The 5,210-nt window shown below is 39.2% G+C and overlaps 1 non-coding gene across 1 annotated transcript; it reads right to left on the bottom strand.

Moving 5' to 3' along the window:
• Window positions 1–2,048: 2,048 nt before the first annotated feature.
• LOC125339745 lies at window positions 2,049–2,155 on the bottom strand. Its single transcript, XR_007208597.1, has one exon. It is a non-coding gene; the product is annotated as a U6 spliceosomal RNA (small nuclear RNA).
• Between the last annotated feature and the right edge of the window lie 3,055 nt (window positions 2,156–5,210).

The following is a 5,210-nucleotide window of genomic DNA, read 5'->3' as shown; positions in this document are numbered from 1 at the left end:
CCCATTTTCTTATGAATGGAGCCATTTCATTCTTTCTGAGAGAAGCATAGAATTCTATGGTGTATATATACCACAACTTCTTGATCCATTCATCTACTAAGGGGCATCTGGGTTGGTTCCATATTTTAGCTATGACAAATTGTGCTGTGATGAACATTGTTGTGCTGGTAGCTTTATTATGGTTTTGTTTGTGATCCTTTGGGTAAATGCCTAAAAGTGGGGTTGCTGGGTCATAGAGGAGCTCTATGTTTAGCCTTTTGAGGAACCTCCACACTGCTTTACAGAGTGGTTGAACAAGTTTGCACTCCCACCAACAGTATAGTAGAGTTCCCTTTTGGCCACATCCCCTCCAGCATCTGTTGTTATTAGTTTTCTGGATGATCGCCATTCTTACTGGGGTGAGGTGGAATCTCAATGTTGTTTTGATTTGCATTTCTTTTATGGCCAGTGATGTTGAGCACTTTTTCATGTTTCTTGGCCATTCTCATTTCCCCTTTAAAGAATTCTCCTTTTAGGTCTTTGGACCACTTATTAAGAAAGCAATTGTTTCTTTGAGGATTTGTTTTGGGGAAACTTAATTTTTTGATATGAGGCCCTTTTCTATTGAATGGCCAGTGATGAACTTCTCCCAATCTGAGGGTTTTCTATTTATCTTGCAAACGATGTCCTTTACTGTGCAGAAGCTCTGCATTTTCATGCAATTGACTTGTGTTTCTGGATCTTTATTAAGGAAGTTTCAACCTTTTCCAAGGAGCCCTAGTGTTTCTCCTATTCCTTCCCATAATGTTTTCAGGGTATCATCTTTTACCTAGCGGTCTTTGATCCATTTGGAATTGATTCTGGTGCAGGGTGATATATTAGGATCTAGCTTCAGTTTGTTATACGTGTTCAGCCAATTTTGCCAGCACCATTTGTTGAAGAAGCTGTCTTTCTTCCATCCTATTTTTTTAGCTCCTTTATCAAAGACTAAGTAGCCATAGGCATATGGGTTTATTTTGGGTCTTTAGTTCTATACCATTGGTCCTCAGGCCTGTTCTTGGTCCAATACCAAGCAGTTGTTTTTTTTACTATAGCTTTGTAATAGAATTTAAAGTTTGGTATTGACATTCCTCCATCACTGTTCTTTGTCTAAGCATTGGTTTTGCTCCTTGTGGTCTTTTATTGTTCAATATGAATTTTTGGACTGCTTCCTTTATTTCATGAAAGAATGGTGTTGGGGTATTGATGGGTATTGCATTGAATTTGTAGATGACCTTTGGCCGTTTTGCCATTTTCATGATGTTAATCCTCCCAATCCAGAAGCATGGAGGTTTTCCACTTCCTTAGTTCTGCTTTAATTTCCTTTTTTCAAGTTTTTAAAGTTTTCATCATAGAGGTCTTTCACTTCTTTGATTAAGGTTATTTCTAGGCATTTTATTCTTTTGGAGGCTATTGCAAAAGTGGTTGCATTACTGGTTTCAGCCTCACTCTTCTCATTGTTGGTATACAGAAAAGCCATTGGTTTTTGATGATTACTTTTATATCCTGCTGCTTTGCCAAAGTTTTGGATCAGCTCGAGTAACTTGGGAGTAGAGTTTATGAGGTTCTTTAAATACAGGATCATGTCATCTTCAAAGAGAGAGAGAAAGTTTTACTTCATCTTTTTCTATTTGGATCCCTTTTATATTTGCATCTTGCCTTATTGCTCTAGCTAAAAATTCTAGTACTATACTGAAGAGAAGTGGAGAGAGCAGATATCCTTGTCTCGCTCCTAATTTTAAAGGAAATGCTTTAACTTTTCACCATTAAGTATAATGCTAGCTGTGGGTTTGTCATACACAGCCTTTATTATATTCATGAATATTCCATGGATCCCTAGTTTCTCCAGGGCTTTAATCATAAATGGGTGTTGGATCTTGTCAATTTTTTCTCTGTATCTATGGAAATGGTCATGTGGTTCTTTTCCTTGCTCCTATTGATGTGATGGATTACATTACTTGACTTGTGTCTATTAAATGAACTTTACATCCTTGCAAGGAATCCTGTTTGATTATAGTGTATAATTCTTCTAATATATGGAATGCTTCATGAATTTGTGTGTCATCCTTGTACAGGGGCCATGCTAATCTTCTCTGTATCATCCCAATTTTAGTATATATGCTGTCAAAGTGAGAACCTGCCATTTTTTGAGTTATGAAAGCGTCAATTTCAGCCTGCAAAATATTATGATGAGAGAAGTACATCAGACTCTGAGGGACAAAGGTCATGCTTTCTCTCATATAGGGAAGATAGATCTAAATGATAAACATAGGCAAGCCTATACAGAATATGAGTACATATACATGTATACACACATGCATGCACACATGCATGCACATATGGAAACAAGAGGTTTTTGTTGTTTGTTTGTTTTAGTGTACAGTTTGCAGTTATTTCTTTTGTTATTTGTTTTTTTCTTCCCTGTGATCACTGTTTCTGATTTCCATGACTTTGGTCTTGTCTATAAGTTTATCTCACTTGGGAAAGTGAAGGGAAGTCACAGAAATGGTGGGACAAAGGCTGAAGCATTGCAACAGTGATACTCACTAGACACTATGTTGGAAATGGACTTTACAATTTGTGGGGGAGGGAAGCTGGGGGCAAGGGAGGGAAAGCAGGAGAAAATGAGGGAGGGGAGTAATGCTATTCAAAAAGAAATGTACTCACTACCTTACTTATGTAACTCTAACCCCTTTGTACATCACCTTTACAATAAAATTTTAAAAATTAAAAAAAGAAAGGAACGGCACGCCTACCAATTATTTCAACTAAGTATTCTACAGAGATTTCAGGGTTATTTGCCAACATTTTAATTGCTCTATGGATGTACACAAATACTACTTGGGGTTCAGGAATGTTCTCTTTTATTGTGAACACAACACAGTGACCGGGACCCCAAGTGATCTAGCTGTGGGCCTGCGGGCTGGCTCTGTCACTCTGGGGCTGTGACTGGAGTTGAGTCAATCGCTCTCTACAAGCCTCATTCCCCATATTGGAATAGTGGAAAGGATATAACCTACTTCCAGAGCATGTTCTTAAGTAATGTGTGCAATCATTTCTGCTCCTACCTTCAGCCTCTTCATTCTGATTTAAATTTGAAGGTGATGGGACAGAAAACAATGATCAACATTTCAGCCTTAGATATTTCAATTGTCCTCTTTCACTATAATTTAAATTCCTTCTGAATCAGGTTTTGCGTTGGATTTTAACTCGCTGTAAGGAAAACCGAGGCAGTTAATCACCATCAGAGGGTTTCAGAGAGCCTGTCTTTGGCACACTGCTTTCACCAGTCTCACACTGACTTGCCAATGCCAAACCCCAAGGCTTTCTGAGAGATGTGCTTGGACCAGGATCTTTCCTGCAGTCCAGGATTGGCAACCCCGAGTGCCAAACCAACCTGGTGGGAACTAAAGTCATTTCCAAGTAAGGCTCAGCTGCCCTCCAGGAGGGCTCAGAGCTGATGGGAAGTGATTCAAGCTGGGTTAGTTTGAGCAAATGTGCCATTTCCCCTGTGCCTGGGAAAACAAAAGTCTGGCACCAGTAGCTTTCCCTAAATAGCCTCCTCAATGATGCAACACACTCCCAAAATTGGGACGTAAGAGTGCCTTGTGGCTGGGCACACAGGTGGCTCAGGCCTGTAGTCTTAGCTACTCAGGATCAAGGTTCAAAGCCAGCCTGGGAAGACCAATCTGTGAGATTCTTATCTCTGATTGAACAGCAAAATGCTGGAAGTGGAGGTGTTCCCTGACTTCAAAAGCCAGGAAAGAACTCAAAGCTCCAAAGCCACAGTACCTGACCCATCTCCAATCTCCCGTAAAAGAATATCTTATGCATTTATTTTTGGTAGTCTCTATATGAGGACAAAAGGAAAACCTATGAGTCTTCTCACTTCACCTTCCTACACAATCCACTCTATTATAAATGAGATGAGTCAAATTCAGTTTGATGTATATATATATATATATATATATATATATATATATATATATATATATATATATATACCTACTGCCTGCCCATACTAGGCTTGCTTTCAGAAACCAACTAAAAAAAAATAGACTTTGTTTCTGCAGTTTGAAACCCTGCAGTTCTGTGTGTGGGAATAATATTTTTCTTTTGATTATAGAAAATAATATTTATTGAAATGAACTCCAAGAAATAGAAACAAGAGCTTTATCTTTGTTGTTGTTTTCTTTTTGTCTTGTTTGTTATGTTTTCTGTCTCTGGGAGGGTAAGGGGAGGCACAGAAATGAAGGAGGAAATGGTGAAGAAATGCAGCAGTGTTACTCAGTAGATACTATGTTGAAAATGAACTGTAGAACTTGTGGGTGGGAGTAGGGGAGAAAAACTGGGAGAGAGCTAGGGAAGGGGTGACATTGTTCAAAAAGAAATGTGTTCATTACCTGACTTATATAACCGTAACCCCTCCATAAGCCACATTTACAATGACAATTTAAAAATAAAAATTTAAAGAGAACCCAGATGGTATGCATTCTTAAAGAAAAAAAAAAAGGCTTTAAGGTAGGGTATGGGGAGACAACAGGTGGAAACTGCAGTGTACATTGGCCATGGCAGTGAGCAAAAGTTCTCACTCTGTGTACATCTTGTTGTACAAGAAAGCCTTTGTTATAGCTATTCTACACATGGGAAAAGCTAAGTGGGTGTAGGTAATATTTTCAGTTCTGATCCTGTGAACCTGAGTCTCACTGTCCATAGCCATATAAAAGTCTGTCATTTCCAGTTTTAATTTTTCAGGGAATGATACTTTAATGAATATATAGCTGCAGAATATTATCCAAGATCAGAAGTACAAGGAACTGACAGGCTACTCAAGAAGACTTAATTTACATTTTCCCTCAATTTGAGATCAGCGAGGTGGTAATGAAAGAAGAGGGCAGAAGGATTGGGGACAAGTGAGAAAAGAGGGCAGAAGGATTGGGCACAAGTGAGAGGTAGTTCAGTGACTTTGGTCCAGGAATTCAAGGCAAAGCTGCTGGCTGGGGCCTTAGAGCAAGGCAAAGGCACTGCAGTGTTTCCAATTGCAGAAATGGCAAAGTGAACACACATCTTTGAAAAGTCACAGGAGAAGTGACAACAGAGGAAACAATAAGGAAAGCATGGTGGTCAGGAGCAGTGAGGGAAGGTGTGGAAGGAGTGGCTATGAGGGGGCAAGAAGAAAACAGACACACAGA

Source organism: Perognathus longimembris, chromosome 21 (assembly GCF_023159225.1).
Source record: "Perognathus longimembris pacificus isolate PPM17 chromosome 21, ASM2315922v1, whole genome shotgun sequence".
Taxonomy (NCBI): Eukaryota; Metazoa; Chordata; class Mammalia; order Rodentia; family Heteromyidae; genus Perognathus; species Perognathus longimembris.
The sequence above is the reverse complement of the archived record's forward strand: the minus strand, read 5'-3'. Positions and strand labels throughout refer to the sequence as shown.